The sequence below is a fragment of the Centruroides sculpturatus genome, unplaced genomic scaffold (genome assembly GCF_000671375.1).
Source record: "Centruroides sculpturatus isolate CEXI.00-Female unplaced genomic scaffold, Cexi_2.0 scaffold424, whole genome shotgun sequence".
Classification (NCBI taxonomy): Eukaryota; Metazoa; Arthropoda; class Arachnida; order Scorpiones; family Buthidae; genus Centruroides; species Centruroides sculpturatus.
In genome coordinates, this window is record NW_019384695.1 from 11,176 (window position 1) to 36,548 (window position 25,373).

At 28.5% G+C, this 25,373-nt stretch overlaps 1 long non-coding RNA gene across 1 annotated transcript in view; it reads left to right on the top strand.

Annotated features, from left to right (window-relative positions):
* Positions 1–15,707, top strand: part of LOC111627419 — a 25,946-nt gene extending 10,239 nt beyond the window's left edge. The window contains exons 2-3 of the long non-coding RNA XR_002757002.1: positions 11,651–11,889; positions 14,034–15,707. This is a non-coding gene — a long non-coding RNA (uncharacterized LOC111627419). The remainder of the gene's footprint in view (positions 1–11,650; positions 11,890–14,033) is intronic.
* Positions 15,708–25,373: the final 9,666 nt, after the last annotated feature.

Sequence of the window (25,373 nt, forward strand, 5' to 3'; positions counted from 1 at the left end):
GTTAAATAATAAATGGTTTTTAGTAGGTCCGCTGCTCGTTTAAACTCAACGGTTTGTGCAATATCCGCTGTTGATCTAGATTCGACCAATCCTGTCGCGACACGAGTCGGCGATGACGTTTTACCGAATTATACGAGTCTCTTTTAGCGTGTTTATACGAATATGGTCGCAATTTTTCGCCGTTATGTACGAATCCGAATTATATGAACCCGTTTTATAGGGGTCTACTGTACTGTATTAAATTTAACGGAACTCTGAAATTCTAAATTGATTATATTCGCCCTTTTCATGGCCGCCAGACTTCCGATAATGACAGTTCTCAGTCGTAAACAAAAGCGAGGTTGAACCTGCTCAAGTTTGTGTGCGTGAGGAAATGAGATAGTAATGGTGAGACAATGTTGCTTGCCTCATTGTGCTAGTAATAGTTCCACCAAAAGATAAAAAATAAACAACGGGCGAAGGAGGGAAAATAACATTTCAACGTTTACCTAAAGAAAAACAATTATTAAAACAATGGATTCATTATATTCGACGAGATCCAGGAAAGAAATTTTATGTAAGTAGGCTATGACACATACAAACAGTAGGAATAAACGGAATAATTAATAATCAATTCTTGTATAGAAATTTTAATATCTGACACTAGATTCAGCCATTTACGTCTGTTTGCTTTTTACATTTTAAATTCGAAGATTTTCAACATATATTAACTGAGAGAAAAAAAATTTGAAAAAAGTTTCCAGTTTTTTCCCTTGGAAATTTTTCAGTAGAAATATCTGAAAGAAGCAGATGTAGAAGAGGTGCTAACAGTGTTTCAGTTACATACGTAAGACATTTTAATTGGTGATTCATAAACAATTATTAACGTTAATAATGTTTTTAGAAAAAGACAATGAAGTTATATCTAATCGTATAGTCAGTGTCGATCATACTTATTCCAAAGTATCATGTAAAAGTTACATACAACCACCAGAGCCCATAGGATCATCTGAAAATGCCGTTGGTGGCAATGAACTATAGATGGAATTGCAAAACTCAGAAAACATAAACGAAGTTGGAGCAGAAGTTAATATCGATGAAATTACTAATTTAAGGAAAATATCTGTATTAACAATTTATATTGATCATGAAAAAAGCAACAATTAATGAGTTGAAACAATACAGGTTTGCTTAGAAAATATTTTAAAGGATGATAAACTTGTTCGGTTGTATACAGGATTTCAAGATAGGCAGACATTAGCATTATTTATGTACAGAATTATACAGGCTACTCAGATTTGAGATTTCAAACATTAAAATGTCTACAATTACTAGATTAGTCTGAGCAATTATTTCTGTGTTTAGTAAGATTATGACAAGAATTATTTATAACAGATTTAGCAATAAGATACATTATATCTTCAAAATCAAAATATCTATTTTCAGGTGAAAATAAAGATATTTTGTTTTGACTTTTGATTAAAATCTGTATTTGCTAATCAGAAAGTACACAGTAGGCCTATAATAATTCGTATTAATAAACAAGATCCATGTAGACAGTCCAGAACACAGAAATGTTCTGGATTAATTGTTTGTAATGTTTGCTTGGTTGTATTCCAGTTTGTCCTGACAAAAAAAAAATTAGTGATTGATTCAATTCCAAAAGCTATTGCTGATTTATATCCAAACACGCGTGTAATTTTAGACTATACAGAAATGTTTGTGGAGAGACCATCATGCATGGTTCTTCCTAACACAAATTGAAATTATAATAATAATTGTATTTTTAAAGGGTTAATTGATATTTCTCCAAAAGGACGTATTTCATTTTTGTCTAGTTGATACACAGGTAATATACTGTATCTGATAAATGAAATTTACGGTACGGAAAAATACGGTAATAGTGGTATTCTTGATTTATTAGAAGGTGATTAAGTAACGACAGATAAAGGTTTTTTAATTGAAAACGAATTATCAAACAGGTGTATAAAGCAGGTATTATAAACCAAGTATGGACTGTTTGTTGCCTATTAATATATTTTCAGGAAAATTTATTGTTTGAGACAAATTAAAACTTCTGTGTTTATTCCATAAATTTTACATGATAGCTAATGAAGGAAGACAATATTTTAAAAATATTTGTTTAATTCTATCTTTACATTTGTAATAAAACTGTCATTAAAACAAATTTTTTCAGTATGAAAGTCTTCTCCATAGTGTATGAGAAATATACACAATGGTAATCCACTCACAGCCATTTGGACCATAATCTGATAATAGTAATTGTGGTTAACTTTCAGCATATATCTACAACTAGTCTTTTTTAGACATTCAATTTCATCTATCTTCTTTTTCTTACTTTTTTTTGAGCATTTATTTTAACTGTAAAAGGCCAAAGGATGGATTTTCTTGAGGATTAAAACGATTTGGAGATGTTGCAAGCCAAGGAAAATCAGTAGTCCAGATTTGTGCACATTAATTGGTTGATTAATGCTTTTTCTGTTTTGGTAATATAATCTATTAATTTCTGACTCCATTATTAAGTCCTCTTTTCATAGCTGCAATTTTTCTAAAGTTTTTTGTAACCTATTAAAAACTGTTCGTTTCTATTACACTTTACTATTTCACCAAATATAGATGATGATAGACGAAAATTTTTAAATTTGTGTCAATCTTCACATTGCCATTGGTCTTGGTATGTTTTTTTTTTCAATTCGCACACACTCTTCAAGTGTAACACAAATAGAAAAGAGAATGTTGATCTCTGTTTAATTTAAAACTATGTTTAACTTATTTTTTAATCCTGGAAAACTAGATGCAGCCGATGAGAATAAGTTAATATTCTCAATTAATATTGTATCATCATCATGGTTAGTTGTAGCTATATTTTTTCATAGATAAACACATTATATTTCTTCCAAACAATATGCTACATCAGTAAAGTTATCCTTTAACTTGCAGAGATAACTTATCTCAACTAATTTAGATTTCATTTCATCAATTAAAGCAATTCAATGATGATTGCTGCATATACCATCTAAATTCTCTGGTAATTGTTTTATTTGTAACTCCTTTTATGCTCATATTCACTGTATTTTTGATAATTAAATCTGCAACTGCAGCTGGTTTTAAAGCTACTTTGTTTCTTGGTTTATGCTATGCTTGAGGAATTTGATGTGCTACTGGTAGTTGTAGGAAATTTGTCAAGACCAACAGTTTTGCAGTGAGCTAAAATATTATAATCCTGCATTATGGTTACAAAATCCTAAGCCAGCAACACGTGAGCATTATCAGGAATCAGCATTTGGATATTTATTTATATTAAAAGTTATTGAAAAAAGTATTCGCGTGTGGCAAGAACAGTCGTTTCCCGGAAATATTGGAATGAGGATGTCTTTGTTCGCCTATTTGCAGGTGCAGTTTGCACTTATTTCATTATAATGGACGATCATTTTCGTCGAATGTGTGGTTTTCTTTGTTTTCCAAATGATAAAAGAAAAAGGAAAAAGAAAAGAATTTCTCGAATATATTCAAGACATATAACAGTATTTTGAGATCATTGCAAATTGTTGCTATCATTGCATCTCGATCCTGATAGGACGAAATGAAATAGGATGTAGGGATCTAATTTACTGAAGGATCTATTAGGCTAACTTACATACTTGAAATGATAGAGTACTGTTGATGATAACTGTAGAAGGAAAGCTTTAATGTCAATGGATATTGTTAACCGTTAGAGTGAAATTAGGACATTGGTACCTACAGATGAGTGAACAAAGAGTTGTCTATCTTCGTTCCAATAATTCTGGAAATTGTTATTTGCCTCGTGACACGTGCTAATTTCCACACAATTACTTTTTTCGACGATGGTTAATTAATGTTGAATTCACTTCTGTAACGTCCATATTTCATTCTTAATTTTTGTAATTCGTTTCTAGAATTGGTGTTTATTATAAAGAGTGCCAAAATCTTATATTTATAGAACAAATCTTTCATTAACGAAGATGTTATATTATTTTTAAATTGCACAATTTTTACGTGAAAGTATTGTATATTGTACAGTATAATGCACCATTCTTACATGTAATAATAGCATATAAAAAAAAATGTTAATTGTAATTGTTAATTTATCAATTATAACATTTACTGTAATAATTAGCAATTGTATTTTATTTTAATTTACAATTAACCATTATGTTTGTCCTCGTTGACAATTAAATTTATTGTATTTATTATAATTTTACTTAATGTAATGTAAATGATAATTACCAATTATAATAAGTGTTGAACTTAAATAACATTTTATCATTATTTAAAATTTTCAAAACACCTGCAAATCCAGGGAAATTTAATTGTATTACTTTAAGTGGAACAGGTAAACAGCGCTTAAGATAAAAATCAGAATGCTTATTCCGAAAAGATATTTTAAGTACATCGATACCAGGTACTCAACAGGTCGAGGTTCTGACACCGTCTGACCTTATAGTGTACGAAATTCCTAGACAACGAGACGCCATCGACAACATAGGTGAGATGACAGGGGTCGCGACCCCATAGGCGCCAGATCGACAGGCCCCCGGCAGAACGGCGTGAATTTGGGGATTGTGTGATTTACAGTCCTTTAGTTCTCCAAACCCCCTTCTTTTGAATTCACCGTTTCGAATATATTGTACTCGTTCCGCATGTGTGTAGGCTAAAGCAGACTATGTTAAACATCATCATTAACGAATACTGTTGGGAGTTTAACGGATTGAATTTATGACCAACCTCCGAATGGGGCGTGTTGGAACAATTTACCGCCCTTGAGTCAAACAGTAGAAAACAAATAAAATTGTAAATAATTCTCCCATTTGGTATTTAATGGCGTTCTCAATACAATAAACCCGATTCTTTCTATACAAAATGAAACTTAAGGTGTTTAAAATGTATACTACTATCAAAAACTCAAAAGATATCACTCATCATTGTTTCATTTTCTCGATATGAATTTTTCTACTACTTTCACAACACCCGTTATCTGTTCGACAATTTAAAAATGGAAGATGATCACGTGCTTCGCTACTGTTAACCTAACAGTGCTGCCAATTTTACCTTTTTTTTTTCCTTCAAAGCGTCACCTAGTTGCAATTAAAAAAAATAATAATAATTAATTGAGCACAACGACATCCCACGCAAACTGTAGAAAATTTAATTAATTTAAGTACAATTTTCTAAACTTACCCTCGTTTCGATGAATTTAATTAAAAATAAATCAAGGTTTATCATACTTTAAATTAATTATTAATCATATTTTAAATCTATCATCAAAATTAGTACATTTTTATAGCAAAAAAAAACTAAGTTTTTTTCCTCGTCTTGGGGAAAAAAAATGGTGTAAGATGCGTTATCAAGAAAAACCTCAATTTCTCATGGTGGAACAAGCGGCTTGGCAACCTGTAGTTTTCATATCTAATCCTGTTGTCAATGTACGATGTCTTAAAAACGTCATCAATGAAGACAACTGCGAGTCAGCTTTTTAAAAAATCTGATCCGAGGCGTTGATTCATCTGATTAATGCCATAGGGATTTAAACAGTTACCCGACTACATGCCTGAGTGTACGTAGTGTATAATTAGTGTTTAGCCACTTATAGTTTCCTTTTTTTTTTTATTGTAATTTACGTTATGCGTACGGTAACCTGTTTTATTGCTGTCGCTGGTACAAATCTACTCGTAAACATGTTTGGTTGATAGAGTATATAGATAGGTTTAAAGTTAATTTAACACCAGTCTACAATTATCTTATTTAAAATTGTGTATCATAAATATAATTATAATTTTATGCATTCATTAATGTTAATACCACAGCCATGTTCATAAATATAGATAACTGTATTTTGCATACATTGCTGTTCTCATTTAATATCAATAATGCCTTATTTAGTAGCGATTGAGTAACGATTATTCAGAGCTCTGGTTCTTTTTTTTTACACCTGTGTATACTGTTTTATAGCTTAGTAATCGTTATACAGATGATATTATAGCCTATATATATACTTTTTAATTTTATAAATAAACTAACATTTATTTCATTGGTAAAAAAATTGCTGCTGTGTTTATTTTCACATACCACTAACTTTTTTAAGGCATCATTTGGTACAGCTGCAAACGGTCACGTGAACGATTTGGAAAGCGATAACCTTAACAAGATCATTTCCGTCTGTTGACGCTTAAAGTGTTGAAATCTATACAGACGTACATTTTTTTAATATTTAAGAGGTATTTAATCCATCCGAATTGTGTTAACTTTACACACAATGTGAAAATAAATAACGAGATATGGCAGACAATAATACCGGATTTACCCGATACGTTGCACACCTTTTATAACAGGCGTTGACAATGTGCACCTGTGATTCTAACAGGTGCTGCAAATATACAGAAGGCAAACATTCGTGTATTCAATCGTGTTTATAATAAGAACAATTAACAAAATGTTTCATATTTTTTCATCAATTACGTTTCATGATTCAATTAATCATTATCCCGTAACAGTAAACGAGGCCCCTTTACTATTGTTATTTTCACAAGTGGATCCCATAAATTTATATATATATATAGCCTATACTTTGGATAATTATTTAATAATGCTTCTGGTTAGTTATAGAAATTATATATAACAAATATTAAATTATTTTGTATAATTGCTTATATGCAAAAATACATGTGGATACAATAAAAATGTATATATCTTGATGTATTTTGCCCCTAAAACATACATAGTGCTGAATACTAATAATTAATTCTGCTTCCATCATTAGGTCATTGGGTTAGTCTTTTAAGTATATATTTTCCTTATGATTTTTTAATGCTTACTGGCGTCATTTTGTAGATTTTTATCTCCAGAAACTTAGAAAATTTGAATTTATTTGGAAATTTTCCAGTTAATTTTCATACGTGTCTATAGTTTTCTTTTGTGTTAATAAAGTATCCTGTTTATTCTATTCTATGTTAATATATAAAATATTTGGATTTGTTCGTTTAGTTGGATAAATCACGCATTTACGTTATTTTATGGACTCGTTCATTGTAAAACTGAAGAGATGTATCGAATCTATGTAAAAATATGTGTGTTATTCATTCGAACAAACGAATTTTTTTCCGTACGCCATTTTAATTTTAAAATGCTGATAATTTTACATGCGAATCCTAGAATTTTAATTAATCTTATTCAATTACATGCCAGATAATTTACAATACACTCATCTGCACCTTTCCACATGATTATTAGATTCATTCTTCAATAGATTCACTTACGAAAGTGAATCTATTGAAAGGATTCGAACCCGGATCCATCACTATCACAAGAGAATCCTTACTGCGTATTTATTCAATCGATAATCTTAAGTAAAACCGACTAAAACTTTATTTTAAAAAATAGGATTTTATATTCTTATAAACTAATTTTAAGCGATTTAAGTTTTCACATTAAAAATGCAAATACAGGTATATATTTATTATACGAACACTGCACAAACAACGTTTAAAATGAAATCATATTTTACATATCAGTTACTTTTTATCATAGATACGTATACAGACATTTAAAAAAAAATGCTTTTTAAAAGTAAAATTAGAGAAAAATCTGAATAAAATATATTATTTTATCACGAAAAAACTCATTAAAATGTGGGAAAAAACAGTTATTACAGTTGCATTTTAGTGATCTCGATGATCTTTTTCTATGAATTTGTGATCATGCAACAATAGAAAAACCCATCTAGATACAAAAACTAAGCTTTTTACTTCACACCTAATTTCAAGGTCTTTTTTTTTTAAATTTTAAAGCATTAAATAACGTCACCTTAAGTATTTGTTATATCCTGGAGCACTTTGTCCAGACATTATTGTTTGTGAGCTTCGTTGGATGGCTATATAATTTTTCAGTGTATCACGTTCTTCTATCACTAGTGTAGATAATAACACACTTTACGTAAATCTTTTCTCGAACTTGTTTTTATGACCTTCCCAATGTAATTTTCGTAGAATAGTGATATCGTCATAATTATATTTCGAAGAAAAGATGTTTGAAAGAATAGAAAATTCTTCGTTTATTATTATTAAGAACAAAAAAAAAACAACAATAATAATAATAATGAGAAGAAGGGGGAGAAATCTTTAACGATATCTTCATTGCTTCGAGTTTAATATGTTGAAATAACACGCTTAGAAGCAATAGACCTGTTATTATTGTTTTGTTTGCCCTAAAAGACCAATTATACTTTATCAATAAAGGATACTTTTGGTATAGAAAGAAGCTTAACTAAATCGCTTTTACTTTTAAAAAATTTGAAAAAAAAGAATCTTCTTCTGCAGCTTTTAAATAACTTAATGCTCTCTAATATAAATTTAAAGTTGTTTTTAATGTGATTTTATTGGTCCACCTGTAGTAAAATAAACTTTATTTACCAAAGTTTTCTTAAGAAAAAAAAATCATTTTAACACTTTTTTTTTGTTATATCAATTAGAAGTTGGCATTAAAAAGGCATTAAAAAATTCAGGATTTTTTTTTAAAAATGTTTCGGCTCCTTCTTAAATGTAATGAAGATTTTATAATTATTTAATTTCTTAATTAATAGACTCGTAAATTATTTAAATTGCAGATTTTTATGAAGTACTTCGATATTTAGTACTTTGCATTTTGTGTAATGCGTTTTATTATATTATAAAAATAAAAAAAAGTATTAATAGCGTTTAAAATCAAGCCGAAATCTATTATAATAATGCTAGTTAATGTCTATAATATAATTGAAATGCTAATTTATATTTTTATTTTAAATTTTAACATAGATTAGTAACTTGAGTCACACATTCATGTATAAAATAACGGTCTCAATTTCACGTGTACTGTATAATCTCTCGTTTTATCATTTAAAGATTTATTTTCACATGTACAGCTCTCATTTTCACACGTAAAGGCCTCATTTTTATCATGTACAGGTCTTATTTTCACATGTAAAGGTCTCATAATAAGCCACGCTTTCTATAAATCAGAGTAGAATCACGAAAATTTACTAATTGATTGTTTTAAAAGCCTTTTTAAAATATATATATATATATCTTTAATCTTTCAAATATTTTTTTTTTTGCTATTTATATTCGTCTGAATTTAGAAAATATAAACTTCGATTCATTGATAATAAAAAGTTTTTATCAATTGTATCCAACATATACTTTTATAAAGGAATCTTTTGTTGTTAGATTTAACTATAAAAGTAAATAAATCAAAATTTGGCTAATTATATAGGCCTATAAGTTGAATTTAAGCTAGTGAAGAGATGAAATGAAGCTCTATCAAGCCACAAATAAGAAGCCCACATCTAAAATACAAATACATTTAAAAAATATATGAATAAAATCAATAAAAATAGATTAATTTTCCACATTTATCAAAAGAAACTTTAATTTATATCACTTTTATATCATATTTTTTATACAAAATACTAAACTTTGGGGGGTTTTGTTTCTCTTTTATATATATAATAACAATGTTATCACAGGAAATAACGATTTAATATTATCATAAAACAGATATATTTATCTATTTATTTCATTACTTGCATTGTATCACAAAAATATGTTGCCTAACAACGCAATAAAGTAAATGGTAAATTTTATGTTAAATTAAACAACACCTACATACCTGTATATGCTATATGATAAATACCTTTGTTTTATTATTATTATTATTTCTTTATTAAGAAAAACTAAAAGAATTTTATTTTCTTTATTATTTAGAATTATATCTTATGATCTACAATCATATTAGAATATAGAGGAAGAATAAATATATCAGGTGAACATATTATTACACAATTTCTCACTGTCGTCCTGTCTGTCTGTCCTTCGCTAATCTCGAAAACAGAATGAGATAGATGAGAGTCGGAACTAGATATGTAAACCTTGGGGGAAGGATGTATTGCTAACAAGAAAAGTATGATGTACAGAAGCAAGACAATACTAATTTGAAGTGGAAAACATATATTTTAAATTAAATAAATTAACAATATAATATTTAAAATTTCAGCCCGACATCGTGACGTTGTCACAATAAAAATAATTGCTCGTATCTGTAAACTTTGCCTTCTTTATTTTATGGTTATTGGCACAGTTTGGTCTAAGTGGCAATTGACATTATTAGCATAGGGCCATATAATGTCAACCAAACTAAATTATAGAAATATCATTCTCATAGTCCAAAAATAACTTTTCTAAAGTAACATTATGATGTTTGAGTTTTAATTTAGTCATTTTTTTTTATAAAAGAGTATCTATTCAATTCAGTTCCATCCTTCCCAGTCATATTTACAGTGTTATGAATTAATTCTGATTTTATTTATTTATCAATTTAATTCTATAGAATAAATATAATAGTTCCGAAAGAATGGAAACAAAATTACCTGTAAGTTAAAAAAATAATAAATCGTATGAATATAATCGGTCCTCTACCAAATATGGAAAAGACAGAAACAAAAATATTTTAAGGAAAATTTATTAGAAACGTCGAAGATTACCTTATCGAAAGATTGGTTTAAAAAAAAAGTAAAAGTGAAGAAAAATGGATTTCTTCTTGTCTTCCATCAATCGTTCTTCAGACAACCATATTTTAACCAATCTTCTTTAAAATCTTTCAAGTTTTTTTTTAATCTTATATATTTGACAGAAGATCGCCTACGTTCATCAGCAATACTTTTTTTTTCTTTCCTTACTTAATTTTATCTTCTCCATCATTTCTCAGGGTCCTTATCGTCTCTATCATTATATTCATTAACGAATCATCCTTTATATGCAAATTTAGCACAAGCTGTTTCCTACATATTGAGACGACTCGATATACCTTCAACAAAACAACAACCAGTTGAATTTTTTTTTCTTTTTTTTTAAATTAACTCATATTTTATACGAAGTAAACACTTTGTTTATCCAAATAAATTATATACTACGAATTTATGTCAACCGGAACTATTTCAGCATTCTTTTGAATAATGTCTGAAGATGCGTGTCATCAACTTTCTCGTGTAATTCTTCACTCACCTGCGAATGTTGATTGAGATAAAGATTAAGACAACGGTAAATAATTTCATAGAATTTAACTCGTTCATATATTACGTAGTGTAATCCGGATTAAAATGTGATAGCTACTGATACCACGTTGCTATATTTATTTATTCTGTTGAGAAGTATCCGTTGGCATTAAAAATTTATCAGCTCTTGAACAGGCTTCTGTACTAGAAAATAATAATTTACTACTGTAGAAGTCTGCTCTATATTATCTAGTCCATACAGAAAAATGTATAATAAATTAATATTATTATTTAAATCTAAACACAATGAAATTTATAACATGCATAATAAATAAATGATATTACTAATATAATTAATGGGGTAAAATTTTTCAGGGTAAATAAAATATTTGGCATTTTAATTCTTCCCTCCCTCCCCTGAAAATTTTGACTATAAAGAACATACTTTGCTTGATTTATATATTTATTATTAATATAAGATTAAAATTATATATATTATATTCTTGAATTTATTTAATAATATATTACATTACAATAGAAATAATGCTAGTATTTATAAGTGTGCACAGATAAATATTCATGCTTATTCAGTTTTGTATTTGGTTACAGAAGTAATGAGGGTAATGGATGAAGAGTTGAAAAAAACTGCAGGTAGCCACCGAAAAAAAAAAAAAAAAATGGGACCTCTTTACAAGCGAGGCCTGAAGCGGACACTTCACCCACTTCATGGTAAATCCAGCCCCGGTTTTCATTATTTATATTTAATTTGAAATATTTTTTTGCAAAATATGACAAGGCGCAACATTTATAACATCCTCTCCGTTCGTAACAACATTAATAACACTGTTGTATCCTTTATTTAAAACTCAAATATTGAATATTTAAAGGAATATTTTTTTCTACTGTCGACAGTAGAAAAATATTCTTTTAGATTAGATTAAAAACAGTAACGATAAAATATATTTTTAAGTGGAAAAAAAATATGAAAATTTGACTTCAAACTATTGTATAAAACAATTATTTCTAAGGTATTTTACGATTTATAATATGTAAGCAACTAAAATAGTTTTAGGTCAAATGATTTTGCGTCACGTTGAAAAAGTCATATTTTAAGGTACGAAATAACCACGAAGCTATTTATTCCCACAGTGGAAGGAAGGAGAAAGCATCGTGACTTACTTTGCGCGTAGATTCGAAACGAGATTACCTGGATAGGGGGCGGTAGCTAAGCGAGATAATGACCTATATCTTGTCACGATCTACATTTCCTCCAAGGAAAACAACTGGCGTTAACTCACTTCAACTTATCAAATGCTAGCTATACTTTTATGCTAACAAACGAGACTTAAAAAAAAAAGACAAAAGAAGCACTTTTTTTTAATTTAACTTTTAATTCTTATACTAGCGTAGAAGTTGCGAGCTGTATAATAATCACTTTTAGTTGATTATTTAATTCTTAAAGTCGGCAAACGTATAAAGGGTCCTTTATTCATTCACGCCTTTTTATAGCTTCTCCACCCTCTTCACATTCTGACCGCACGTGCTTGGCGAAAAAGACGTTCCAGGTGGACCGCAGACAAGCTGGCGTCTTGTCCGGTTCTTCTAAGAAAGACTAGCTAACCCTATACGCCAACTGATATTGGGTGTGTGAGTGGCACCCTGTAACAACTTCACACAAATGCCTGACTAATAACATATGTAGTTCGCATCCTCCGCTCTTCTAACGATTTCTTGTATGCAGTAGTCGAAATACCGAAGCTAAACTCGATCGCTGGTGTGAATTCAATAATATATCTTGATCTCTAACGCCATAAATTAAAAAAAAAAAAAATTATATATGGAAGAGAAGATACTCTAATTTCAGTGTTACTATGATAACTCAATAGGAATTTTGTATACATTATAAGTATCGCTTTCAAAAGAATAATTTTGCAATTCACAACTGCAGCTAGTTTACTGCGATAACATCTGCATCACGCTATTTACGTGTTAAGAATAATAATATTTTGGCAATATTTCACGATGGAAATCGCATCTGTCAAATGTAGCAACATCAATTAGCCTTAAATGCTAAAACGCAAAGAGAAATTATAATAAGAAAAAAAAATCTACTTGAAGTAATTCATATGTTTTACTGAATTTTTATGTTTTTACTAATTTTTTTTTCTTCTTCTTCTTCTTTTGTAGCTTCTTTTATCTATTTTAAATACGTGGAGAAGCTTCCGTGTTACTCTCTACGAAACGAAAATATGATGAAAAATTATTATATATTATTAGCCTACTTTAAATTTAAAATATACGTAAAATTACTGCCTTAAAGGTAAAAAAAAATAAGATAAAAATCTATTATATATTTAACTTCTTAAATGAAGAAAATCGGCCTTAATGTATACTATATTAATTGCATATATGGGCAGTTGTATGTATGCAGTAACTGCATGAATACACATTTTTTCGCAGTAAAATTCTCCAAAAATATATATTAGCTTTGCCATATGTGCGAATGTATGGTGAAAATTACTATATTTAGTAATTTCTCAACATATTTTTTCAATACTTTAAATAATGATAAAATATAGATACAATTTACTGTGTAAAGCCTGCTTTAAACCGTACAAAATATAATGAGAAGGCTAATTTAAAGAAAAAAAAAAAAAATATGATGAGAAACCATTGTATTCGCTTTCGTAAATATCAAAGTATGTTGAACAGCTGCAGAAAATCGACCAGAAATAATATTAAAAGTTATATTCAATAGCAAGAAAAATGTACAAGAATGTATACATATTACTTCAATAAAAATATTCCTATAAATTTTTTTTTTCCACAATATTTCACCATTTAAAGCTAATTGAAGGCTATTTTAGTAAAGAAAATCTATGTCTATTCTAATATATGCAATATAAAAATCTATAATTTTAATTTATATATATATATATATATTTATGTACATAAATTGAAGTTATTTCGATTTTAACATTAGCTATTTAAGAGAGAAATTCTATTTGGGAAATGTAGTAAATGAAGAAAATGAGAGTTTCGGTCTATTATTAACTTCTTAGCAATGTCGTCAACCGAAATGCGAGTCCAGGTGGACGATGATGAGTCGGTATAGAGCCAAACTAGAAAAGACAAACTATTCTGGTGCCCGTGACTTAGAGCAGCTGTGCACGTTCTTCAACTCGAATTGAAGTTTAAAAGAAAAGGAAACTATCAGAAACATTTGTTTTTTTTCTTCTTCTTTCTTTTTACTTCTTTCCACTCGTTCCCTGTTGACGGTTGTGTCTTTTAATTAAGCATCAATGACAAATTTCACGCAAGTGTCGACGATAAAGATCGCTTATATGGGAGTGTCTGGCCTTTTGCCCTATAACGTATAACCATGTTTTTAAAAACGTTCCTTTAGTACCAAACCCTAAAATGGTTAGCGAGTTAGTAACTTAAAAGAATTGAGTTACACATATGAAAAAAAACGAGATATCGATTAATTTAAACGTTACCGCATCGTATTAAAAACATAAAAAATTGAATAGAAATGTAAAATTTTAAACAGTTTTTCACTTAAAAAATTTATCTCTGACGTCTTGATAGACAAAACGCTTTTATGTCAGCTACCGAATCTGAGAACTCGACGTCACGAACATTATAAATTAAACCGGTCACGTTTCGCACCTAGATGATAAAGATATGAAAGTTAGTTTCTTTTTAGAAGAAAGATAGAAACAAATCCAGTTTGTTACGCTTTCATGTGTAATGGATCACGAGAATTACCGATATCATTTTCCACCTGTCTAGAAACGGTTCAGATTTTAACAGGTGACGGTTTTGTTTTTTTTTTCTTTCTCTCGTCGTGTAGACGTTAACCCCATAATTTCTGTAAATTTGTTAAAGTAAAATAAAGAAGACGTTCATTTAAAATTCTTTTTTTCTTTCTTCTTCTTCTTCTTCTTCTTCCTCTTCTTCTCGAAACTTGTAAGCTGATAAGAGAATTGCGAAGACAAAATCCATTAATGGATAAAGATAAAAATTACGAAAAATTCGAAAGTTAGATTTAGTTACGCGTGACAAGCGATAATTATTCTCTTGCACATATTTTGTAGAAAATGTTTTTAACAAAAAAAAAATTGTATACATTATAAAATTATTAAGATTATATAAAGAAAAACAAGAATTTGAAATCGTTAAGACATCAGCCTCATGCTTCGAGTTCTTCGTTATTAGAGAAGATAGTTTTGGTTAGTAAATTTAATTTTTATTTTTATATTTTTTCAATACTATGCCATAAATAATATCTGGGTTGAGCAAAAATAAGATTGAAATAAGATAAGAAACTAATAAAAGTCTGTAACTGAATATAAATTAAGAACCCGAATAATGTTAGAAGTACTGTATATTTGGGTAAGATATCAAGTATAATTTCAGTGATCCATTTAAATTAAGTGAATTAAATTAAAATCTATATGTTCTGATTATCATACATGCTTACAGTTTGCTTACGAATGAAAGTATATAATGACAGTTCAGGCTTATATGAAAGAGGGATAACAGAGCCATTTTGCTTCAGTTCCAGAGCAATAAGCAAATATATATTTGTTAAATAGAAATATAGAAATATTTTCTAAAGTATTACAGTTAAGAACTTGGAATTAAAAAAAAATTCTCTTTGCATAAGTTTATTAATGTACTCTTACACATTTCGTGCATTAATTTTAAATATCTGAGGAAATTTTGTATATATTCTTGTATATAATCAATAGAAAAAACTGATATAAAATTAATAAATTCTTTATTTAATTTTAAAATATATAACAACAAAATGAGCCCTTATATATATATAAAACAAAAATTCCTAAGTGATAAGGCTTCATTCTATAAAATTGCCATACGTTAAATTCATGTTGCGGCTGTTATTATAACCCCACTTAAAAGATGTTTGAAGAGCATACTAATTTCCTATCCTAATTCGCTGCATTTATATTAAAATAGATTTACTAATATTCTCATTGAGTCATTTTATCCTTCATCAGATCACTCCTTATGTAGTATAATTAGGCTAACATTATTCCACCTGCCTGTGCAGGTAAGAGAGATTTTGCAGGCCTATCGTCTAGGTAACGTGCGCACCTGCCTTGGCACGTGTTTCCATTCGCCCTGACCAGTTTCACCTGCGCATATTTCCCATAGTTTAAGACGTTGGGAACGAAATCCCTAACCAGATGTTTAAGGGCTAACACCTGGTTGCCAAGTAGCACTGCCCTATTTTTGTTACTTCTATTTATCCTAACCGGGCGTTAGAACCAGGTGAAAGAGATCTTTTATAATTCACTATTACGTCTCCAAATACTAATAAAAAAAGATCTTCTTTGTATATAATTAAATATTTTTTTAAACAACTAATTCTGTCTGAAAATATATCTCAAAATTGTATTCAAATTTAAAAAAACACTGAATAAATTCATAGTTTTGTACTGTATTATGGCATATTATCAGTCCATCAGAGTATAATAAATGGGAGGTGAAAAGTATAATTCCTCTCAAACAATCAAAATTTTATTCTAAAACTAATTTCAGCATTTCTTTTTGTAAATTTATGGCTTAAATTGCCAGTAAAACTCGTCAAAGTAAAAGTATAGCCTATATAGGCCTATGTATACACATAATAATGACTTAAACTTCACGTAATGTCCATAAATAATTTGGCACCAATGCTTAATAATCGTACAATATATAATTATTGTTTATATAAAAATAAATTATGTCTGAAACGATTTTATCCATCACTAACGTTATTGTTTATTATTATTATTATTTTCGTTTGATATACGAACAACAATGAGCAATAACTTAATGATTTATAGTAGAAAAATTCGACAAGTTTATTAGATTTATGTAAATTTTATGAAATTATTTTCACATTAAATTTCCAGAAAAGTAAAATATATATATATATATATTTTTTTTTTTTAAATTTAAATGGAAGTTGTATATAAGTGCGTATAAAAGTAGGAATATATCGAGTTTCAAACATGTATGTAATGTATACGCACTTCCGAGTTATGAATCTTTTTTTTTTTATTTTTAAATTATAATAATTTCCGTTTCCGGTTATGGATCACTATGAGAAAAATAAGGAAAAGATTCATCGCGTGCAAATAACGAATTTTTTGATGCTAAAGGCTATTTTTCTATGTTAAAAACGCTCTTCGGATGGAGTAGATGTATAGGAGTTAATCACGGATACACGCAAACCTGTATAAGGATAAAATTTTAGAAATTAAATCGTATATAGAATATCTCAACAAGTGTTTAACCATAAGTCTTGTGGGTTCTTTTTATGGGCATACATTTTATTCCATAGAAAATACAGTTATATCGCGTTTAACTCGGGTAACCTCATAGCGAGTTCACGAAACTGAAGAATCAAGATTCCTCTTGAAAAATAAAGGGCCAATATGGCATTTTTTTTATATATAGAATTATATATTTTTTATTTGCTCGAGGAGTTTAAGAGGTGTGTATGTATATATATATATAAGTGCGAAGACAGCCGTTCGCAATTCAAAAAATGGGGGATAGTGTGGGAAAAGACGACCAGCTGCTTTCACAAGGTAAATTTTCCCCCTTTTGTTGTTTATCCCAATGCGGGTTCGTCCAAAGCAGATGTCTACCGTTCACCTGTAGTTACAAATACTGTAGGTGTGGGAATTATGGGATACAGATAGGGCCCGGTTCTAAATATCGGTTAAGACCACTAAACATATGTTTTTGGTCAAATGGTGTTTTTGAGGAAATGAGAAGTTTGCGACGTCACAGCTGCCGTTTCGTCACCTATATTTGGACTCCCGGCTGTGTTTACTTCCGTTTGAACTGGTCACGTCATCCTATACTTCCTATACTTCTAGGTTTTACTTTTAAAAGTCAATTTTACCTGGTGTATTGATGTTTAATCCGATCTTCACTTTCGACAATGAAAAATCGTGCTTCAAAACGATTTTTTGGGGGGGTTTGACCGCGGACGTAACGAAAATACCACATGACGAACCAAGACTGGAGGCACAAAAGATTATAATTGCTTCCGTCACGTACCTTGACACGCACTCTTACGCTGTTAGTGTGTCACAAAATAATTGCGTAAAAGTTATCTTGTTGCCAAAGGACAAATTGTTATTATCTTAAATCATTTAGAATCGATTTTATTTTTAATAATTCCTTCACATTTTCGTACTCTTTAAATGCATTTCAATTAATTAAAATGTTCATTTTTAACACTTTTAAATTGATCTTTTATTCAACAAAAATCTTATTACAGTAGTCTCATACAACGCGGGGAATTCATTATGCATTATAGGAAATCTCGTTATTGAAACCTGCATTATCACATGATATATAACACTCCTTGAATTGCTGTATTTATTCAACAAAAATCTTAATACAGTAGTCTCATACAACGCGGGGAATTCATTATGCATTATAGGAAATCTCGTTATTGAAACCTGCATTATCACATGATTTATGAGAGTTTAAACCTTGGCCTGCAAGTTGAAAAAAAACGTATACCTCTGATAGACAAAATTCAAGGGTGTTGCTTGCTTGCTTTATGGGACTCTACTGTATTTATCAATAAAAGTTTTAAAGTAATGTTTCATTGGTGCACCATGCAAATGTGTTCAGAGCATATGCTAGCCTACAAATTTTGTGAGAGATTCACTAGGTTTGTAAATATGAGCGTAATTTGTTAGNTTAATTATTTAATTTTTGGGGTTTTTCACAAATAGATTATAGAATACAGTATGGCATCGAAACGTCCCATAATCGATGGTGTAAGATTACGTTTTTCAATCACTTTTACGAATATAATTTATGGCAGTGGCGCGTTATCCTATGGGCAAAAAGTCTATTGCCTGAAGACCCCACCTACAGGATGGCCCCAAACAAATCTTTTATAAGACAACATTTTTCCCAAAAAATTTCCTCGAAGAAAAATCTCTGAAGTCAACACTGTACGTGGTGCCCCTTAATTCAAATTTGTTTGAATTAAGCTATAATAACATGCCACTGATTCGTGGAATTTTTTACTTGATCCCAGGGGAAAACAAATATCTCGTTTTTCTCCCCTCTGCGGATGTCCATGGTATTCACGTCTATTGATTCACTATTGCAAAGTAAATTTCGCAAAAAATTGATATTGATTGCTGCATTCAGTCAAAAAAAAACAAATTCATTCTGACGTAATAAATGAATTTTTCCTCTGTAAGAGCCATTTTGAGAAGAATTTGGGATTAAATTTTGGTTTAAAATGAGATATTTCTGGGTAATTGCTTCGATATTTAGATGAGTAAGGGTTTGAATTATCGATTTTAATTATACAAATTACTTATTCTGAAATTGGTAGAACACACGAGTTTTTATCCTTGTGAATTTTATATTGAGTAAATGATAAATTTTTAAAAGATATTAGAATATTTTCAGCAGCATAAAGAATTTGTCTTGGAGATATAATATATTGCACAGTTTTTGTACAAGAAATGTTGCCCCATTTGAGAACTACATGCTGTAAAATTAAAGTTACCAGATTTCTACAACTGAATTAAAGGACAGTTAAAAATGATTAATGCTACCACTCTCCAACTTTCACTCCACCCCGTCCCACTCCAAAAAAAGTACAATTGAATGATTTTTTAGTTAATAACTAAACATTTTCTCTTTATATATTTTAGAATTTGATTTAAAACTTATGATTTTCACGTTTACTATAAATATTTGCAAACTTTAATTTAAAATTTAAAATATTTAATAATAAAGCATACCTTTCTATGGGGAAGGATGTGATTTGATATATAAGGATCTACCATTATGAAAAACAGGCATTGAAAAATGAAGTTAATAATAGACAAATTGCATACTTTCTTGTTTCAATAAAGGATTAGGACAATTTATCTAAAATAAATGACATCTTGCAGCATTATGTAAAATATATAATTCCTATAACACGTTTTAATTTAACACTATATTAACTTTTTACATAATTGCCCTTTAAGCTACAGTCATGGTATGTAACTTTTATAATTAAATGAAATTGCAACAATTAATTAATAAGCTATTAGTTTTAGAAAATAAATAAATAAATAAATCTCTTGCAATTTCAAAAATTAAATTTCTAATAAATTTGGCTAAATCTTCGTAAAATTTTGGATAAAAAATATATAAGAATTAATTAGTTTAATTTTATATAATTCTTACATATATTCTCTTCTGGAAGAGCTATTATAAACATAATTTCTATGTGAAAAAAAAATTAATCAAACGTTCCTTTCTAATGTTTTTATGAGTTAAATTTGAGCTAAATTTTTTAAATATTAATTTTCATTCTTAAGAACTTCTATTAGCAATGACACTACGACAAATTAATCATTGAGGATTATAGCATTTCCCCCCTCTCCTCCTTCTTAATCCTATTTACAACATTCTGCCATTTCATCAAAGAAAATTAATGGATAAAAATAAAAATCTCATTTAGTAATGTTATGGTTCGTCTCGACTGTATCTGTAAATAAGTTTTCTAAAATTAAAATGTAATTAAAGAACGAACATCTGACACTGTCATTCAAAACAAGTTTTTAAAATAGAATCGTTTTTGAATGCGAGTTTACATTGTTTGATTAATACGAATTAACAAAGAATTTAATATTTGTTAGAAAAACTATCTTTAAAATATATTTTTATATATAATTAATTAATGCTTTAAAATTAAATTAATATAGACCAGGAAATATTCTTCAAGGAGGGGGAGTTTGCATGTAGAAGTCGAGTAATTGTTATAATAGAAATTAAATTAAATTTTATATCAATTCGATTGCATTTATTAAAAAAAACACACACCTTTTCTATTGAAAAATTCTCTTAAAAATATGATTATAAATACATTTAAATATATTTAAAATCAAATTTTTGAAGATGAATTCCACTGAACGTCCTACTAAATTTATATTTGTTTACGTAGTCTAAAAGATAAGTTATTAAAATAATCATTCGTCTAAGATGTATTAAAAAATAAATAAATAATTTAGAAACAATTTTATATTTTTCTCTATAAAATTCGAATAAAAATTTTCAACTGAAACCAATTATCATTCTTTAACATTGTGAGTTCATTCGGTTGAATTTTATGACCATAATAAAGTTCAGTGGGCCAATCTCTTCCGAAATTAATAAAGTTTTAGAATTGTTTTCGTTCTTTTACTTTTCAGTAAAATGATTAATTTTTTAAATATTTAATACAATCAAAAACCTCTGAACAACGGCCAATGACGGAAACATAAAAAAAAATGGCCGCTGTTCGGATGTGGTCGTTTTTGGAGGTTATTTTGTATGAATTTCAAAAATAAACGTCCCTAAAAATGGCCGCGGTTTACAGGTTGCCTTTAATGGAGGTTCCAACGTCCATTTGTAATATATTCTCAAATACACGATTAACCAGGATCGGTCTAGAATGTTTTATGTAGTTTATGTAATTAATAAATAAATTGCCAAGAAAATGTTCATAGAAATGTAATGTAAGTTTAAATTTATAATTCAACTTCTCTTATGTTGTTATTAATATTAATTAATGATGAATTCTCAGAATCTCTTTTCTATATTATAAATATGAATTCTAGTAGATATCTATGATAATTCTATGAGAAATGTTATGCAGATTCTAAGTGAAATGTTACATGAATTCTATGTGAATTTTGAGTATGCTATATGAATTTTATGAGAAATTCTATGCGAAATCTATGAGAAATACTACACGAATTCTGTAAGAAATGCTATGCGAATTCTATGAGAAATGTTACATGAATATGCTACATGTAACAAATATGAACAAAGCTATTTACATGCTGTAGGTGTACCTTGTAAATATAAAAGGTGTATTATTTCTTATTCTCTTTGCAAGGATATACATATGTATCAACAAACAAATATATCTTACTTTATCCAAGCTGCAAGTAGAAGAAAGTCCTCCAGATCTAGTAAATATAATTATTTAATATAGAATTTATTTTTTCCTTTTCTCTGTATTATAGAGAATACGTAAATATAGACAACTCTCACATTATTTATCACGTAAGATGTTATGAAATTTTAAAGGAAACTTGCACAAGTTTGTAAGGAAATATATTTTTTTTCAGTATTATCTTTAAAATTCATCTGTTTATTTATTTAAATAATTAAATTTTACATTAAAATTTTCTAAATATATTCAGTGTTTATAAACGCTTTTTTTTTATTGCATACAAGGAGTTAAATTTATAGCATAATAAATTCATAAATTAATTAATTAAATAATGTTTAAAATCAAATTTAATAATTTAATTAAATAAAAGAGATATAAAGAGATATCGCGCGTATATAAATATATATATACACGTGTAACCTGCGAAAGGAGAAATAAATACTACGCGCTCACCTGTCAAATAAAATAAAATAAAAACGTGAATGCAAGTTTTACATTCAAAAAACCTGCTTCTTTCCATTAATCATTATAAAAATAAAAATAAATATCGAGAAAATTTAATTTAGGAGAAGATCCAGCTCATTTAAACACTCGACGTATTCGAATTTTAACAATATCACGTGACAATCGGTGCAGGTGGGCTTGTATAGGAGAGGCGCAGGTGTGTGTGACCAGACGTGCGTGGCCCAGTTCGGTATTACCTGTCCAACAGGTGGGCAAATGAAGCCTTAAATTACGAGGCACCCATTTGGTTTGCTTGTTACAAAATCATTTTTCTCGTCTGCATTTTTTCCATTCTTTTGATCTTTTATTAGATTATTATGGCTCACACTTTACTTAAAATATATTTACTCGACGAAATGATTTATTTTCGAAAATGTTTGTGCGTTTTTTTTTTAATTTTTTATTTTAATTTTATAATTATTTATCTGGTAATATTGTAAAACAAGCTGTAAGTTTATTGAGTCTATAAATTTTTCATTAACTTATCTATAATCTTGAACTTCACCCCTCTTTAGATTTTTCCTTTAGATTCAACCACAAGATTTACAACACCTATCTTATGCAATTAAAAATTCCCTGTCTACATAATCTTACTTGTTTTTATGATGGAAAATTTTATAATTAACTAGTAGGACTTTTGCTCATTTAAATAATTTTCCTATCTGTCATGCTATTTATTATCGATTATATATATTTCCCCCCCTTTTTTGCATATTATTTAAAACTAACGTCGTTTTTTATGCATTATAATTCAGAATTTTTATTTATTTTTTTTCACATTTTTAATGGTTATTAATTTTTAGTGTTTTTTTTAATATTCCCATTAACTTATTTTTGTAGTTAGCACATTTTTTGAACGCATTCACGACCTTGCATCACAATTCAGACATTTTTTCTCGTAGATAAATACGTTTGCATCACAATTCAAACATTTCTGCGCCGTTATTCAACGCTTTTTTCATCGATAATACGAGATTTTTTGCGCTCTTACTTGATTTTTTGAATCACACTTCAACACTTTTAATTTCTCTACCAAACGTTTCAATTCTTCGCTCTCTTTATATAATATTTTAATATTCTTAAAATGGTTTTCACGTATCTCTTACAATTCTCTCTTGGAAAAAGCCAAAAGAAATAATAATAATCAGAGATGTGAATGTACTGCACACGTCAGGGCGGATCCCAGGTGCAACACGTATAATTTGACCCGGAAGTAGTTGGGTAAGCAGCTTTTAACCTTCACCATCTGGAAAGATGAAAGGTCGCGCCTTATAAATCATATTATAAAGAATATATCCTTCCATATAGTTTTGTTTCTGTTTCGTAGCAGAAACCCCCTTCCTCCTTAATGGTCTCTTAAACGAATCAAAAATATAATTATTTGCAAAATATTTCATTTTGAATCATTTATTGAAATTGTTAAAGTCGATTTGGTTGAATGCAAAACTGGAATAACTGCATTATTTGCTATTTTTATCGTGGGGCAAAGTTCTTTCGAAATTGTTTTCTTCGAGATATGTCACACGGACTATAGTCATTATTTGCTATTGTTTAAAGAACAATATGAATTATGACACTCTAAATTATCTATCATGATGGTCTTATATAAATGACTAAGTATGTTCGTAAAGTCGACCTTCTTTATATCAAATAATAGTTAGACCTACATGTCTATACAATACAGTATGTAGAAATATGTAATCATTTAAGTACATGTGCATCTATGCAACTTATCTGTTAGTTATTAGGGCACTATTCAGCTTTATTAGTACCACTCGTCCTTTTATATCCTTTAAACATCACCACGTGACTTTTTTTTTTATCAAAGTTCAAAGCTGTTTAGTTGATTATTCAACGCTCCTTTCAATCACTCTTAACGTTTTCGCATCTCTTTATAACGTTTTTCATTGTCATTCAATGTTTTTTTAAGTTACTCTTCAGCATTTTTATTACTATTCGACGTTTGAATTTGCATTTTATAAAACGTGTTATTCTTTAAACTCAATACATTATTCATTAGAAAGTTGTAAATGATTCTGTTAATTAAAATAATACTACAAATTTCTTATCATTAATAGCAAAAATAAGCTTCTGTTTCTGTTTATTTTACTCCATTTACTCCATTTTTTTTATTTTTTTGGCTAAAGCTTCTTTTAATTGATGCATCAAAAGCTCTTTAGATCACTATTCAATCAATGTTTTTTAAATTATCTTTCAATATTTCATTATTCATTGTTTAAATTTACATTTTATAAAACAAGATATTCATTCACTTCAATAAGTTATTCATTAGAAAGGTTGTAAATGATTCTGTTCAATTAAAATAATAATAATAATACAATAATGCAAATTTCTGATCATTAGAGTTGAAAATAAGCTTTAATCTTTATTTATTTAAATCTTTTTTTTTATGACTAGAACATTTTTAAATTGGTTGCAGACCACAATCAAACAGGCCTACACCATAGAATGCCTGCTAAAAAGAAATGGCTACAGTTTTTTTTAATGTAAAGAAGTTGTTTTCCACATGACTGATTTTAAACAAGAGAATTTATTTTTATTTTACGATCGTATAACAAATCATTACAAGAATAAAATCTTTTCAAAGGGTTGAACTGCTAATTGGATGAAAGTGGGATAACAAGCCTTGAAATTACATACCTTTTTAATGAATCTTAGATGATTCCATTATAATGACTTACTTAGAAACTGTGTAAAATAGACACAAATTTTTTTATTATCTAAAGTTATTTTTTAATTTATTTTTAATATTTATATTCTAAATAATAAAGTAGAATTCTTAGTAATAAAACTACATAATAATTTTTTTTT